Source organism: Schistocerca piceifrons, chromosome 9 (assembly GCF_021461385.2).
Source record: "Schistocerca piceifrons isolate TAMUIC-IGC-003096 chromosome 9, iqSchPice1.1, whole genome shotgun sequence".
Lineage (NCBI taxonomy): Eukaryota > Metazoa > Arthropoda > Insecta > Orthoptera > Acrididae > Schistocerca > Schistocerca piceifrons.
In genome coordinates this window covers 94,435,540-94,454,536 of record NC_060146.1, presented here as the reverse complement: position 1 = coordinate 94,454,536, position 18,997 = coordinate 94,435,540, and positions in this window count along the sequence as shown.

Genomic DNA, 18,997 nt, shown 5'->3' with positions numbered 1-18,997 from the left:
ACAGATGCGGACGTTTGCAAGACCACAACAATCTGCACGAACAGTTCGACGACGTTTGCAGCAGCATGAACTAGCAGCTCGGAGACCATGGATGCGGTTACCCTTGACGATGCATCACAGAGAGGAGCGCCTGCGATGGTGTACTCAACGACGAACCTGGGTGCACGAATGGCAAAACGTCATTTTTTCGGATGCATCCAGGTTCTGTTTACAGCATAATGATGGTCGCATCCGTGTTTGGCGACATCGCGGTGAACGCACGTTGGAAGCGTGTATTAGTCATCACCATACTGGCGTATCACCCGGCGTGGTGGTATGGGTTGCCATTGGTTACACGTGTCGGTCACCTCTTGTTCGCATTAACGGCACTTTGAACAGTGGAGGTTACATATCAGAGGTGTTACAATCCGTGGCTCTACCCTTCATTCGATCCCTGCGAAACCGTACATTTGAGCAGGATAATGCACGACCACATGTTGCAGGTCCTGTACAGGCCTTTCTGGATACAGAAAAGGTTCCACTGCTGCCCTGGCCAGTACATTCTCCAGATCTCTCACCAATTGAAAACGTCTGGTCAATGGTGGCCGAGCAACTGGCTCATCACAATACGCCAGTCACTACTCTTGATGAACTGTGGTATCGTGGTGAAGCTGCATGGGCAGCTGTACCTTTACACGCCATCCAAGCTCTGTTTGACTCAATGCCCAGGCGTATCAAGGCCGTTATTGCGGCCACAGGTGGTTGTTCTGGGTACTGATTTCTGTGAATGTATGCATCCAAATTGCGTGCAAATGTAATCACATGTCAGCTCTAGTAAAATATATTTGTCCATTGAGTACCCGTTTATCATCTGCATTTCTTCTTGGTGTAGCAATTTTAATGGCCAGTAGTGTACGTCGTGGATAGAGATTGGGATCGCACGCAGGATGTGTAAGGGCTTCCCAGCGGATCTTCTGTAGCGTAATCTGAATATCTGGTCAAGATTGCAGAAGTTTCGCTGGGAAGCCCTTACACATGCTGAGCCGTGGCGGCCATTCGCCCTTCCCACTATCGGTACCTTTTAGCTGGCGTCTCACTAGGGGGCTCACGTTACACTCCTGTGCGGTTATCGCAGCCTTGCCCAGTCTTCAAAAGCGGCCACTGTAGTCACGTCTTGGGAGAGGCCTCGACTGCGCACGCAGTTGACGGGTAGTTTTCGCACTGTGTGGAGCCGGGAGTCACAGCAAAGGACACGCGCTGCGGATCGGCACGACGTCTTTTCCGGGTTGTCGTTCACTCATCTTCGCTAGGACTGGGCGGAGGCAAAGGTGTGGTTTGTTTATGTTGTGCCCAGCTAGCTGTTCAGCTCTGTGTACCGTTTTCCTGCTCCGCAAGCTGTTTGAGAAGATGTTCGTGTTTGCGTTCACTGAGCAGTCATTCACGCCTTACTATTGGTTCTGTGAGTCTAGGACTAGTGTATTACCATGTCTGTGAAATGTGTGTGAATTCCTAAGGGACCAAACTGCTTACGCCATCGGTCCCTAGACTTACTATCTTATGCTAAGAACAACACGTACACCCATGCCCGAGGGAGGACTCGAACCACCGGCCATGTCTGCCTCGTGTGACTCTGAAGTAACATGGGCAGCATTCTCTTTCGAAAAACTTTGCCATAGTTAATGTTGTTATGGTTATGTAATGCGCCCACCTGTCACTATAGCTATAACAGGGACCTACACCTTATCTAGTTTTTTAAAAAAAATTGTGTTTGTTGTAAAATTCTCATACGAGAGAGTCAGCTGTTTCTAAATTTAAATATTTGTTTTCACGATGTTCTAGAAGCTGCTGGGCTCTCTAGTGTCACTATTATGCAGCACTCTTAAGCATGTTGTAAGCTCCAACCGTGGTAAGATTCTAGAGAACTGTTTACTACACTACTGGCCATTAAAACTGCTACACCAAGAAGAAATGTAGATGATAAACAGGTATTCATTGGACAAATATATTATACTAGAACTGACATGTGATTACATTTCCACGCAATTTGGGTGCATAGATCCTGAGAAATCAGTACCCAGAATATCCACCTCTAGCCGTAATAACGGCCTTGATACTCCTGGGCATTGGGTCAAACAGAGCTTGGATGGCGTGTGCAGGTACAGCTGCCCATGCAGCTTCAACACGAACCACAGTTTATCAAGAGTAGTGACTGGGGTATTGTGACGGGCCAGTTGCTCGGCCACCATTGACCAGAGGTTTTCAATTGGTGAGAGATCTGGAGATCGTGCTGGCCAGGGCCGCAGTCGAACTTTTTCTGTATCCAGAAAGGCCCGTAGAGGACCTTCTGCATGCTGTCAAGCATTATCCTACTGAAATGTAGGGTTTCGCAGGGATTGAATGAAGGGTAGAGCTACGGGTCGTAACACATCCGAAATGTAATGTCCACTGTTCAGAGTGCCGTCCATGCGAACAAGAGGTGACCGAGACGTGTAACCAATGGCACCCCATACCATCACGCCGGGTGGTACTGCAGTATGGTGACGACGAATACACGCTTCCAATGTGTGTTCACCGGGTTGTCGCCGAACACGGATGCGACCATCATGATGCTGTAACCAGAACCTGGATTCATCCAAAAAATGACGTTTTGCTATTCGTGCACCCAGGTTCGTCGTCGAGCACACCATCGCAGGCGCTCCTGTCTGTGATGCAGCGTCAAGGGTAACCGCAGCCACGGTCTCCGAGCAGATAGTCCATGCTGCTGCAAACGTCGTCGAACTGTTCGTGCAGATGGTTGTTTGTTGTCTTGCAAACGTCCCCTTCTGAGGGATCGAGACGTGGCTGCACGATCCGTTACAACCATGTGGATAAGATGTCTGTTATCTCGACTGCTAGTGATACGAGGCCGTTGGGATCCAGCACGGCGTTCCGAATTACCCTCCTGAACCCACCAATTCCTTATTCTGCTGACAGTCATTGGATCTCGACCAACGCGAGCAGCAATGTCGCGATACCATAAACCGCAATCGTGGTAGGCAACAATCCGACCTATATCAAAGTCGAAATCGTGATGGTACGCATTTCTCCTCCTTACACGAAACATCACAACAACGTTTCACCAGGCAACGCCGGTCAACTGTTGTTTGTGTATGAGAAATCGGTTGGAAACTTTCCTCGTATCAGCACGTTGTAGGTGTCGCCACCGGTGGCAACCTTATGTGAATGCTCTGAAAAGCTAATAATTTGCACATCACAGCATCTTGTTCCTGTCGGTTAAATTTCGCGTCTGTAGCACGTCATCTTCGTGGTGTAGCAATTTTAATGGCCAGTAGTGTAGAACTGTTTAATTAATTTAATTGGCTGGTTTATTTACAATTGTTTAATTTAAAAATAGTTAAGAGGCCAATATTGTTAAGGTCTTATTTCTTGACTTTGTTTATTATTATTATTGTTATTCGACGGCTATCTCATTCAGCAATTTGAACGCCCTCAAGTCTGTAATGGCAAATTAACTGCAATTTTTCACCCTGTTTTTCAAATGGGATCTGTTATTGCAAAAAAATATATAAAAAAAATGTTTTCATCCAAGGATAAATGATGTTAGTTAAAGGGGCCTAGTCTTTCCGTGTCATTTCCCTGAGCCTGGTACTCCCGATTTCACATCCTCTATACAGACCCGGTCTCTCCCCATTTTCGGGATTTGATTCCTGAAGAAAGTGACCGTCTATTTGTTTCGAATGAAGAGGTGCACCACTGGGTACGATCATGGTTCTGTAAGCAGTCGCAAATATATTTCCTTGAAGACGTTGACCATCTTGCAACACAGTGGGATAAATGTATTAACAGTTGTGGGGATTAATTTTTAAATAATAAAGTTTGCTGACTTTTTCTTGATCTCTCTGTTTTCATTTGACTACCCCTTAACCTTTTGTGCTTACTCATCAGTGTCTAGGTGAAACAGGTGGCTGTAAAGTCCATCAGAACGGAGGAGGTCGCATACGGAGCGAACACACGCTACGATTTGAAGAGGACGTGTTAGAGAATCTATCCAGAAGCACTCGCGCTGTGGTACACACATTACAAAGCAAGCACACGATGGCTGGGAGGCTGTCGCACGAGGAGGGAAGGAGTCTGTCCCATTTTCAGAAGGCACAGCGACTGATGGTCCAAGATTTTGATGTGAAGTTCGGGCCGTGGTTTTCACAGCGTTGCATCACGCAGTCGTCCCACCCTGCGTATGTTTTGTTCACGGACGAGGCTTCCTTCAACCATGAGAGTGCGTCGAACGCTCACAGTCGTCATATTTGGGGAGAAGGGAACGCCATCGCCACCCAATAACGACAGCATCAAGAAAAGTTTCCCATAAATGACTGGTGTGAAACATATTCGCAGCTGTGCGTACGAACGACCATAAGCTGTATAAAGGAATGATGACAGGGAAAATTCGTGCCGGACTGGAACTCACACGTTGATTTCCCGTTACACGCGGGCGGGCGCCTTAACCGCTTCGGCTATCCGTGCACGGATCACGGCCACGCCCAAACCTAAACACGACGTCGTTGCTGCGTCGCCACTTCTACTCGCACACACATTATGTGATCAGCGTACAGGGGCAGGACATCTTAACTGAAAGTCGCTGCTGGTATCAGCGGATAAATACGATTCTGAAGTGCCCGTATTATTAGGCCGAACGATACATAGTTCTCATACTGCTTCTTAACAACGCAGGTGGGGGCGGAATTTAACACGGTTACTTGAGTGGTACCCAGATGTCAGGCAGTGTTCAATGCTGGAGGCAGGCATTTTAAACGTCTTTTCTAATTTCACTCAGTTTATTGTACCAACAGAATAAACAGTAATATTCGCTAATTGAAACTTGTTGTTGTTTGTTTTCTGACACAGTGAAGGCTCTTACTTTTTCTCCTTTGTTCTATGAATTTGTATTTCTTTCCCTTTATATTGAATAACAGCGCAAAAGTGTCGAAAATTTCGCCGTTAATGGTTCAAATGGCTCTGAGCACTATGGTACTTAACATATGTGGTCATCAGTCCCATAGAACTTAGAACTACTTAAACCTAACTAACCTGAGGACATGAAACACATCCATGCCTGAGGCAGGATTCGATCTGCGACCGTAGCGGTCACGCGGTTCCAGACTGAAGCGCCTAGAACCGCACGGCCACACCGGCCGGCCTTTGCCGTTATTCATTGAACCCAAGTGATTGCCGCAAACTCCAGCGGATGTGACGTATAATTTTATATATATAAATTTTCGGTGCCTACAGTGTCACACAAATTTTTATTTTTAAAGGGGATCACTTAAGACTATTTCCATGGTTTCGCCCCTCAAATTTCTCCCTCATATCACAAAATTGTCGTCTGATGTAGAACAAACTGAAAAAATAAATTCCTTTTAAAGCACAGTTTCGTATATAATTTATATTCAAAACCTTACACCTGTGTCACAGAACAAATCCTACATCAAGAATACTTTACACAAGTTTAAGGGAAGAAATGCTTCCGATAATTATTACAGTATTTAAAGAACATCAAAATATGAAAAGGCTGAAATGAACAAACAGTACATGAGACTATGTTAATCAATTCAACTGTAAAAAGCTAAGGAGCATATTAATAGCAAAATGAGAAATAAGCAAAAGTGAAATGCCAAAATGAGCACTTCTCAATTGGGAGTAAATCAAAACAATCATAATGGCTGAAAGAGAGCACAGTAACATGAGCCATAAATCAATAAGAGCTAAGCAACTAAGCAAATAAGACAATAGGCAAAAATGAGATGCCAACCAAATGAGAGCTGGCCCAACTCCGTCGGCACTTATAAATACGGTTGCGCTCGTGGCGGCACCTCGCGGCCCGTACGCAACACGCGCGCCTGCGATCGCAATGCACTCAGCGCTCGCGGCGGCGTCTAGCGGCCCGTACGCAAGTTGTGCGATTGCTTAATCTATGATGTTACACGGAGTAGACAGCTATAGCTGTTGCTTAGGAAGAGGTTGGCACCTGAAATTTCGACGCTCTCGGTACCTGTCTGTTACATTCTGTATACCGGAAACACTAGATTTTAGAGAGTGACAGGAGGAAAATTAACTGCGGATGGAAACCGGTGTCCGATAACCTCTATACACCAAGGCATCAGACGATTGCTTTCATAGGAGGCAAGGTCTATCTACGCAATAGCTAACTCCACCTTCTCCACTGGTGGCCTTAGCGATGAAACGCTATCACTGAATAATGAACAACACAGGTCTATAGCGACACATTCTGCTTGCAGTCCGCAAGCGTAACAGTTTGGAAGGTAGGAGAAGAGGCACTGCGGAATTAAAGCTGTGAGGACGGGGTGTGAGTCGTGCTTGGGTGGCTCAGTTGGTAGAGCACTTGCGCGCCAAAGACAAAGGTCCCGAGTTCGAGTCTCGGTCCGGCACACAGTTTTAATCCGCCAGGAAGTTTCATATCGGCGCACAGTCCACTGTAGAGTGAAAATTTCATTCTAGGAACGGTATGTTTCCGTACATGGTTTCCTATTCAAAATATTCGGTACTCACTTTGTTCTGCTTTCTGGAGGACGACGGTTCAAACTCGCTCAGGTCATCCTAAGTTAGATTTTCCATGATTTCCCTGGCAAATGCCAGCATGATTCCCATGAAAGGGCACGGCTTACTTCCTACCCAATCCTTCCCCAATGGGACCGATGACCTCGCTGTTTAGTCCCCTTACCTAAATCATACAACCATCAGTTAACTCGATGGCACCTAGGACTCTCAAGGCAGGCATAGGACGCAATATCAACAAAAACAGTCCGAAATCGCCTGCGGGAATGCAGCCTCTAACCGCGAAGGCTTATGGTGTGTGTCCCATTAAAACCACGACATCGTTTAGCCCGCAGAAACTGGGCGGTGGAACATTAGGATTGGAGGCGTAACGAATTGCACCGAGTGCTGTTCGCAGATGAATCAGGATTCTTTGTTCAGCCGAACAACCGTCGTTCCCTCATCTAGAGAGAAGTGTGGAACTCGGAAAAATCCTGCTTATGTACAGGAAACAACACCATATCATGGTGGTGGACGAATAGTGCGGGCAGGAGTCAGCATTGGCGGACATACAGACCTCTATGCCGTTTAGAAAGGCGCTTTGACTGCCGAGGTGTATAGAGACGAGATCCTTCGATCTTTTTTGTGCCCTACGCTGGTGAGATAGGAAATGGGTGTCTTCTGGCAGATGATAACGCTCATCCCTACAGAGCTGCACAGGTGGACAACATTCTTGAAGCTGAGGGCATTGAACGAATGGAGTGGCCAGCTTGTTCACCGGACTTAAACCCGACTGAGCGTGTCTGGGATGCGCTTGGCAGACGCACTGCAGCCAGACCAGCACCTTCCACAACGGTTGCAGAGCCGTATATTGCACTCGTGGAAGAATTGCCAAATATCCCTCAAGAGCTGATTGATAACCTCATACTGTCCATGCCACGCAGGTGTGCAACTGTACTGGTCGTCCGAGGTGACCACACACAGTATTACAGGGCAACGACAATGACTGTTTCACTATTGTGGTAGCCCCATGGTGCCTCGCTCTATGTAAATGCCATGCAAACCTCAAGTAAAGAGTAGAGACAGCAAAATACCGTACTGCATCACACAAAAATTACAATTGTAACCGATATCTGAATAGAATTCGTTACCATAAGTCTATTGTGTATGATATCTCACCTGATTCCCTAATTGTTTTCAGCAGTATATATGTATATACACTGTAAGGCATGTCCGGAGTTATGGTGAGGCATTGGCGTCAGATCTTGTCTTTCAGCATCCCTAGAGATGTCAGTCGATCACGATACACTTGAGACTTCAGGTAAACCCAAAGCCAATAATCACACGGACTGAGGTCTGGGGACCGGGGAGGCCAAGCATGACGAAAGTGGCGGCTGAGCCCACGATCATCACCAAACGACGCGCGCAAGAGATCTTTCACGCGTCTAGCAATATGGGTTGGAGCGCCATCCTGCATAAACATCGTACGTTCCAGCAGGTATTTATCAGCCAGGCTGGGGATGTTGCGATTCTGTAACATATCGGCGTACCTCTCACCCGTCACGGTAGCAGTTACTGACGTTTTGCAGTCCAGCGACATCTGTAGGACATTTTCTGAACTTTGTTTCTAATAAAACCCCCATATATATATATATATATATATATACATATAGGGTGATCAAAAAGTCAGTATAAATTTGAAAACTTAATAAACCACGGAATAAAGAAGATAGAGAGATAAAAATTGACACACATGCTTGGAATGACATGGGGTTTTATTAGAACCGAAAAAAACAAAGTTCAGAAAATGTCCTACAGATGTCGCGGGACTGCAAAACGTCAGTAACTGCTACCGTGACGGGTGAGAGGTACGACGATGTGTTACAGAATCACATCATCCCCAGCCTGGCTGATAAATACCTGCTGGAACGTACGATGTCTATGCAGGATGGCGCTCCAACCCATATTGCTAGACGCGTGAAAGATCTCTTGCGCGCGTCGTTTGGTGATGATCGTGGGCTCAGCCGCCACTTTCGTCATGCTTGGCCTCCCCGGTCCCCAGACCTCAGTCCGTGTGATTATTGGCTTTGGGGTTACCTGAAGTCTCAAGTGTATCGTGATCGACTGACATCTCTAGGGATGCTGAAAGACAAGATCCGACGCCAATGCCTCACCATAACTCCGGACATGCCTTACAGTGTTGTTCACAACATTATTCCTCGACTACAGATTTTGTTGAGGAATGATGGTGGACATATTGAGCATTTCCTTTAAAGAACCTCATCTTTACTTTGTCTTACTTTGTTATGCTAATTATTCTGATCAGATGAAGCGCCATCTGTGGGACATTATTCCGTGGTTTATTCAGTATTCAAATTTATACTGACTTTTTGACCACCCGGTATATACAGGGTGTTACAAAAAGGTAGGGCCAAGCTTTCAGGAAACATTCCTCACACACAAAGAAAGAAAATATGTTATGTGGACATGTGTCCGGAAACGCTTACTTTCCATGTTAGAGCTCATTTTATTACTTCTCTTCAAATCACATTAGCCATGGAATGGAAAAACACAGCAACAGAACGTACCAGCCTGACTTCAAACACTTTGTTACAGGAAATGTTCAAAATGTCCTCCGTTAGCGAGGATACATGCATCCACCCTCCGTCGCATGGAATCCCTGATGCACTGATGCAGCCCTCGAGAATGGCGTATTGTATCACAGCCGTCCACAATACGAGCACGAAGAGTCTCTACATTTGGTACCGGGGTTGCGTAGACAAGAGCCTTCAAATGCCCCCATAAATGAAAGTCAAGAGGGTTGAGGTCAGGAGAGCGTGGAGGCCATGGAATTGGTCCGCCTCTACCAATCCATTGGTCACCGAATCTGTTGTTGAGAAGCGTACGAACACTTCGACTGAAATGTGCAGGAGCTCCATCGTGCACGAACCACGTGTTGTGTCGTACTTGGAAAGGTACATGTTTTAGCAGCACTGGTAGAGTATCCCGTATGAAATCATGATAACGTGCTCAATTGAGCGTAGGTGTAAGAACATGGGACCCAATCAAGACATCACCAACAATGCCTGCTCAAACGTTCACAGAAAATCTTTGATGACGTGATTGCACAATTGCGTGCGGATTCTCGTCAGCCCACACATGTCGATTGTGAAAATTTATAATTCGAATTCGTTGGAACGAAGCCTCATCCGTAAAGAGAACATTTGCACTGAAATGAGGATTGACACGTTGTTGGATGAACGATTGGCATAAGTGTACCCGTGGAGGCCAATCAGCTGCTGATAGTGCCTGCACACGCTGTACAACTGGTTCTCCCGCAGCACTCTCCATACAGTGACGTGGTCAACGTTACCTTGTACAGCAGCAACTTCTCTAACGCTGACATTAGGGTTATCGTCAACTGCACGAAGAATTGCCTCGTCCATTGCAGGTGTCCTCGTCGTTCTAGGTCATCCCCACTCGCGAGTCATATGCTGGAATGTTCCGTGCTCCCTAAGACGCCGATGAATAGCTTCGAACGTCTTCCTGTCGGGACACCTTCGTTCTGGAAATCTGTCTCGATACAAACGTACCGCGCCACGGCTGTTGACCCGTGCTAATCCATACATCGAATGGGCATCTGCCAACTCCGCATTTGTAAACATTGCACTGACTGCAAAACCACGTTCGTGATGAACACTAACCTGTTGATGCTACGTACTGATGTGCTTGATGCTAGTACTGTAGAGCAATGAGTCGCATGTCAACACAAGCACCGAAGTCAACATTACCTTCCTTCAATTGAGCCAAGTGCGGTGAATCGAGGAAGTACAGTACATACTGAGGAAACTAAAATGAGCTCTAACATGAAAATTAAGCGTTTCCGGACACATGCCCACATAACATCTTTTCTTTATTTGTGTGCGAGGAATGTTTCCTGAAAGTTTGGCCGTACTTTTTTATAACACCCTGTATATATTGGTTGTTATCATTGCTAAATATTAATGCATTGGAGCAGAGTCTCAATAATGTTGTTAATGTTGTTCATTAACAGAGTGCAGGAAGCGAGGTCCATCTTTTCTGACCGGACCTGTGTGCTGCCCGTGCTCGATGTGGTGTGGAGGACGACAGCAGGTGGGTGCAGCACAGCGGCTGCTGGCCGGGGCGGACGCAGAGAACAGTGGCGAGTTTTGGACCCCGGGCCGGCACGGCTCGGCAGGCAGCCACGAATCAATAACTCCGCCGGTCGCGGCCGGGCCCTGGGCGCGCCTTGCCCTTTGTATCGCAATATACACGCACACCGCAGCGCGGCGCGGCGCGCCACACCCGCGCCCGGACCCACCCCCGCTGCCCGTGTGGACGCGGCGCCTTTGGCGGCCTCTCTCCCGTGTTGCTACTTTGGGCAGGAGACGTCGGCGGGGACGGAGGGGTGGGGGAGCGGCGGGGGTGGAGATGGATGTGCAGGCCCGCTATTGGCGGGGCCAGCCGGCTCCCAGCCCCCACCCCCACCTCCCCCGCCGTAGCCGCGGCTTGCGGGCACACACCCTCCTGACGAGGGCTAATATGCTTAAGGGAGCTGATGTGTTCCCCACGGCGCGGCGCGACGTCAGATGGATGTTCCTTCTCCTCCGCCTCTTCTCCGCGTCTCCTCCTCGTCCGCTCCCGAAGGCTCCAGGGCGCTGCTCGTTGCCGGCGCCTCGCCCTCCGCTGGCGGCGCTGCCCGCAGTCGGCCCTCAAATATTGGCCTCTCCCGACAGCTGAACGAGCCTCCACGTACGTGTTATGAAAGAATTCTTTTGGGTCAGAGACTACGATGTAGACAAGTTTTACTTGTCATGTTTTACATCCTAAAAAAAATTAATAACGTGACAAGCAATAGTGGACCTGGTACTGAACCTTGTGGAACTCTATTATCTATTTTTAAAAGGACTCTACCTATGTGCCTCCCAACAACTTAGAGTGCACTCTGACGCTATGTAACACCAGCAGTTGGAATCCTTCTGGGTTGAAGACTATCATGTAGACAAGTTTCTGTCGCATTTGTTACAAACTAGTGATTTTACGTACAAGAGAATCAATAGTGGATCTGGAAATGAACCTTGTGTAAAGACTTCATTCCTGTGCTTCCCCTTGTAATGTATTACTATCTTTACGACGTTTCTCATCGAGCCATATACGTTATCTCGCATTTCTAGCTGCTTCTCTCACACAAATAATGATAAAATTTCCGAAATTCAGCGTCGCCACCAGCCCAAGCCCTTCCTAAGCATTTAGAGAAAAACGGAGCTGGAAAATTATTAGTTTAATTAATTTAATAATTTAATTACAAGTATGCAAATTTCTTTAAGCAGCCAGATAAATAGCACTCATTCTCGTGCACGAAGCAACTTGATTAATTCAGGATTGGAAATCGCAGTAAGTGGGTAAGATCAACATCAAAGAATTCGTCTTTCACGTAGATTACTTATTGTAACTAAATATTTGGTTGCACATCCTAATTACGCATAACTGGTGCCTGACTCGAAATATTTAAGTAAGAACTGCGTAAGAATAAAACAGAACACAATTTAACTACAGCAAGAAGAAACACAGAAGGCGGGGGTGGGAGACAATTATACTATCATCTCCTTTGCATTAATACCATAAAAATATCTCAGTGAGATTTGCATTACGATTCTACGCATGCACTATTGGGGACAGAGGTTTAACCAATACACAAGGCTGTGCGATAATTATGTAACATACTAACGGCGTCTGCTGCTTGCAAACGGCCGAACTAGAGCACGCGGTGCGTTCTGGCTCAAACTGTTGTGCTGCTTTGTAGAAAGCGCATGAAAGAACAGATATTCTTGCAGAAATTGTAGCTCATTAAACACGCAAACTGTTAAAATAAAGCCTATTGCGGCGCCGTGGTGGACCAGAAGGGTCATTGATTACCATACACGTGGCACAAACTCGACACACAAAGACCAAAGCTATTTCCACAAAATATAAGATTAAAAATCATACGAAAATAACTCGCCTCACAGGCTTCAGTTAAGCTGAAGTTCTTAAGTATTTCACCAGTTAAACATAACGAAGTCCTAACTCAACCTGATTCCAATCACCTGAAAACCCCCTTAAGAGCTACGATCCGTACTCACCAAGCGTTCACCGAATAGTGCCCATTTCTCTCACGAGATTACCTAACTCCTCGTGCAGCGGAAGCTACCACAGGGGTAGCCCTCCGTCACCAACCTCACACACAAAAACAGCCTTCGACACAGCCTTCGACACAGCCTTCGACTAAGATGGGTGAACCTCTCTGTTCAGGTATTGCAAACCTAAGTTGGTCATCCTGTGCTCTCCTTCGAACGAGAAGCAACATCGTCTGCTCCAAGCAGACGATGACCAATTCAGCGATTCCCACAAAACAAAACCGAAACCCACATTAAAACACACATATAATAATCAATAGGCTTTATTTGAGTGCTCAGTCTTTCTGGAGTTCATGAATTGAGCTAAAATCAGGTAGTAAAAGGTTGTACCGAATTCGACAAGCGTCTTATGAAACGTCTTCACACAGACGTTTCACCCTTCCTGCGTAAGAACACCGGTTGCAGGATGGTCACTACGTGAAACTTCAATCTGTGATGTCACAAGATACAATGAACCCAGTTTTAATGTCCTGAATCATTTCCCTTTAAATGCAATATTACCCATTAGTGAACACAAACGCGATCTGGATGAATCATATACTGTACTGACATAGTGCAGAGGAATAATGAAAGGAGGACTCAACATAAGCCAAACCAAGATAACGTGAAACCACTACTTTGCACAAATCTAATGTAGGTATTCCGTATCTTTGTTAATCATTCACTCCTTGAAGGAATGGCTTGTACTGTGTAAATCGACTTACACCTACTAAATTGAAATGAACACATCTGGTAGCTAAATACGCGTCACTGCAAACACTTGCCTTGTACCTCCACTGCAACACGCGCTTCAATAGCTGCAAATTTCCTTTGAAACTAAAAGTGTCATACCTGCTGAAGGTAGTTCATTCTCTTCCACACTAAGTGCCATGACATCGCATGTGATTCTCTCGTGGACGAAATTGTTAACTGAACACGTGTGAGGACTTGAATGAAGTTCATAGGATTGGGAAATAACATTGCCAGAGTCGCAAATACGTAAATTCTGAATAAGCGTGGATACATTGTGCAGGATATCAATAGAAATCTCGTGTCTTAATCTAAGAGGCCTTCAATGGACCACGTGACATAACATGGCCATGCATTTACAAAAGGCAGTAAAATAATCGCATATTGATGTTAATGCCCGTCACATTATTCAGTCAGTGGAAAAGTAATGCGATAAACCACTTACACATGCAGATGACTGAACAGCAAGAGGACTTTGAACCCCACATGTTCCAACTAAGTTTTGAAACCAAACGAAGGAACTAGCATTGTTCACATGAAATACAATTGACAAGTATTTCGCGTGAATAAATCTGAAAAATCACGTAACATATAATAATACAAAGTTTGCGCAAGCAGCCCATTTCACCATAAAACTGAACGATGTCACTTCAGTGTGACGTTTCTCATACCACAAGACAAAGTGTCTATACAAATCAGTTCGACACATCCACTCAATAGCACCGAAGCTGAAATCGTTATAGGTACGGAAAGCTGGCTGAAGCCAGAGATAAATTCTGCCGAAATTTTTACAAAGGCACAGACGGTGTTTAGAAAGGATAGATTGCATGCAACCGGGGGTGGTGTGTTTGTCGCTGTTAGTAGTAGTTTATCCTGTAGTGAAGTAGAAGTGGATAGTTCCTGTGAATTATTATGGGTGGAGGTTACACTCAACAACCGAGCTAGGTTAATAATTGGCTCCTTTTACCGACCTCCCGATTCAGCAGCGTTAGTGGCAGAACAACTGAGAGATAATCTGTAATACATTTCACATAAATTTTCTCAGCATGTTCTAGTCTTAGGTGGAGATTTCTATATATATATATATATATATATATATATATATATATATATATATATATATATATATATATATATAGACTGGAAAATTACGAGCAATTAAAGAGAGAACCGACTCGTGGAGATAACATCTTGGACTTACTGATAACAAACAGACCCGAACTTTTCGGCTCTATAAGCGCAGAACAGGGAATCAGTGATCATAAGGCCGTTGCAGCATCCCTGAATATGGAAGTAAATAGGAATATAAAAAAAGGAAGAAAGGTTTATCTGTTTAGCAAGAGTAATAGAAGGCAGATTTCAGACTACCTAACAGGTCAAAACGAAAATTTCTGTTCCGGCACTGACAATGTTGAGTGTTTATGGTAAAAGTTCAAGGCAATCGTAAAATGCGTTTTACACAGGTACATGCCGATTAAAACTGTTAGGGACGGGAAAAACCCACCGTGGTTCAACAACAAAGTTAGGAAACTACTGCGAAAGCAAAGAGAGCTTCACTGCAAGTTTAAACGCAGCCAAAACCTCTCAAACAAACAGAAGCTAAGCAATGTCAAAGTTAGCGTAAGGAGGGCTATGCGTGAAGCATTCAGTGAATACGAATGTACAATTCTATATACCGACATGACAGAAAATCCTAGAAAGTTCTGGTCTTACGTTAAATCAGTAAATGGCTCGAAACAGCATATCCAGACACTCCGGGATGATGATGGCATTGAAACAGAGGATGATACGCGTAAAGGTGAAACACTAAACACCTTTTTCCGAAGCTGTTTCACAGAGGAAGACAGCACTGCAGTTCTTCTCTAAATCCTCGCACAAACGAAAAAATGGCTGACATCGAAATAACTGTCCAAGGAATAGAAAAGCAACTGAAATCACTCTACAAAAGAAAGTCCACTGGACCTGACGGGATACCAAATCGATTCTACACAGAGTACGCGAAAGAACTTGCCCCCCTTCTAACAGCCGTGTACCGCTAGTCTCTAGAGGAACGGAGGGTTCCAAATGACTGGAAAAGAGCACAGGTAGTCCCAGTCTTCAAGAAGGGTCGTCGAGCAGATGCGCAAAACTATAGACCTATATCTCTGACGTCGATCTGTTGTAGAATTTTACAACATGTTTTTTGCTCGCGTATCATGTCGCTTCTGGAAACCCAGAATCTACTCTGTAGGAATCAACATGGATTCCGGAAACAGCGATCGTTTGAGACCCAACTCGCTTTATTTGTTCATGAGACCCAGAAAATATTAGATACAGGCTCCCAGGTAGGTGCTATTTTCCTTGACTTCCGGAAGGCGTTCGATACCGTTCCGCACTGTCGCCTGATAAACAAAGTAAGAGCCTACGGAATATCAGACCAGCTGTGTGGCTGGATTGAAGAGTTTTTAGCAAACAGAACGCAGCATGTTGTTCTCAATGGAGAGACGTCTACAGACGTTAAAGTAACCTCTGGCGTGCCACAGGGGAGTGTTATGGGACAATTGCTCTTCACAATATATATAAATGACCTAGTAGATAGTGTCGGAAGTTTCATGCGGCTTTTCGCGAATGATGCTGTAGTATTCAGAGAAGCTGCAGCATTAAAAAATTGTAGCGAAATGCAGAAACATCTGCAGCGGATAGGCACTTGGTGCAGGGAGTGGCAACTGACCCTCAACATAGACAAATGTAATCTATTGCAAGTACATAGAAAGAAGGATCCTTTATCGTATGATTATATGATAACGGAACAAACACTGGTAGCAGTTACTTCTGTAAAATATCTGGGAGTGTGCGTGCGGAACGATTTGGAATGATCATATAAAATTAATTGTTGGTAACGCGGGTACCACGTTGAGATTCATTGAAAGAGTCCTTAGAAAATGCAGTCCATCAACCAAGGAGATGGGTTACAAAACACTCGTTCGACCTATACTTGAGTATTGCTCATCAGTGTGGGATCCGTACCAGATCGGGTTGACGGAGGAGATAGAGAAGATCGAAAGAAGAGCGGCGCGTTTCGTCACAGGGTTATTTGGTAAGCGTGATAGCGTTACGAAGATGTTTAGCAAACTCAAGTGGCAGACTCTGCAAGAGAGGCGCTCTGCATCGCGGTGTAGCTTGCTGTCCAGGTTTCGAGAGGGTGCGTTTCTGGATGAGGTATCGAATATATTGCTTCCCCCTAATTATACCTCCCGAGGAGATCACGAATGTAAAATTAGAGAGATTCGAGCGCGCACGGAGGCTTTCCGGCAGTCGTTCTTCCCGCGAACCATACGCGACTGGAACAGAAAAGGGAGGTAATGACGGTGGCACGTAAAGTGCCCTCCGCCACACACCGTTGGGTGGCTTGCGGAGTATAAATGTAGATGTAGATGTAGAAGCACAGCTTGTTCATGCCAGCAGGAGGAAGCGGCAAGTATTCCCCTTGACCACAAGCCGTGTGAGGTCTTGCTGATTTTCCACGTCAAGTAATACGGCTGACTGGATTACACCAGGCTTTCAGTGGCCAGCTTAAGACATGTCTTTGGGGTTCCCTACCGACGATAATGCTCTAGTTACCTGACATTGTCAGTATAGAGACGCGATATCCTGTGTCAATGAATTCCGATTTTTTTTGCACTGCATTGTCCTCCTGCCTTAAACACAGGTTTGAAGATGACCGGTAACGATGGAAATTAGTTATTAAATTTACAATATGCGATCTTGGCTACCGAAGATTTTACAGAAATTTATTATTCATTTGAAGATAGCATACAGAAGGGTGCCTATACGTTCTTTGCGATGTACAAGCACTACCGACAGGCATACGAATACAGTATATAAAAGGTGTCTATAGCAGATGTCTTTCAGTGCGTAAAATCCCAATGAATTGACGTATGTGGGACGCAACAGCGGACCTTGCATCGAACATATTAACTATATTCACTGAATATCATCGTCATAGCGCCTCTGCTGCCAAGCACTGTTTTTTTCTGCTTCTAAGTACAAGATATGTTTCAGACTTTACATTCATTTCGAAGTGCCTTGGCTGTAGAAGTAGAAATGTAAATTGTCACACTGTTGCATAAATACTGTCCTTGACTATCAGCAGAACAAAGTACCATGTACGTCTGCTGTTTGTCTAGGACAGAGTCAGTTTCCAAGCGAGTTTTCTGGGCTGTATGCTGCGTTGTGGGCAAGTTATACTTACCACATTCTAAATCCTAAAGAATTTAAAAATTTGAGGAACTGTAATGGACCTAGGACTGAACCCTGTGGAACTATATCAATGATTCGTTAAGTAACACCAGTTTTGCGCCATTGGTGCCACGCAGTAATTTTTAGAAATACGTAAAATAAGATCCTTCTATTGTAGTGCATCTGTGAGTTTTGTTGATTTATTTGAAATTCACAGGTATACCATATGTTTTAACAAAATTATACGTGTATTCATCTATAATCCTGTATATGCTCCACCACAGTTTCGCAAACTGCAATTAAGAATGCATTATAAATCTCGTAGAAACACTTTTCTGACATGTTGATGTCCAGGCTGAGGTCCAAAAACAATTACTGAAACTCTGGTGATGAAGGTGTGACTTTCAAATGTATGTTCGAATAGAAAAATTTATTAATTCAGTTTCCTTTTATTTCATTGTCTCTATGTTGCCGAGAAAATGTATTATTGCTAACATGAAATCATTAATTTTTACATCAAGGCACAGGATAAATTTCACATTTTGTATCCATTTTCAACTGCGTTGACTGTAAAAGTAAGCTCGCGACTTCAAAAAATGGGGCAGAAGTGGTGACCTGCTCATAGGCTGCGGCGGACAGAGTTTCGTTTGTACAGAATTATCTGGGCGTAGAATGAATTGAAAACAAGTTTTGCTTATCATGTATTTAAACATAAACCATTTACATATGTGAGCAACAGCAGCGAAGACAGGACTCAACTTCGCGAATCTTTATTACCGATTTATTGAATGAAATGATCCTTGCGACTCATCTGCGGCACATTATGTGTTTCCTTATCGAAGTACAGGACATGTTTCAAACTTGACATGCATTTTCAACAGCTTCGGCTGTGTAAGTAAAACACGAGGAATAACAGGTCTGGAAAAAATACTGGCCTTGCCTGCCAACAGCATAATGATCATGAATAATCGTAGATTGTATGGACAGAGTCAGCTTTCATAAAATCCTAAAGTATTTACATATATAAAAAGCAACAGCATATCTAGGGCTGAGCCTTGTACAAATCTACGAAGGCTTGCTGAAAAGGGATACCTCCGAATTTTTTCTTCAGTTCTCAATTTCGGTTGAGGTATTATGTGCCATACATATTACTCGGTCGATTTTCCCGCTTTACAGAGGTGAGTTACAACCTTCTGGTCGTGTGACCATTGGTGGATTTGTCCGTTGAACTTTGTCATCGTGGTTTGTACACTGATGGCAGATTAAGCTTGCAGCCCTAATATGACGCTTTCTGCCGTAGTACTGGTAGCATGTTTTCAATAAAC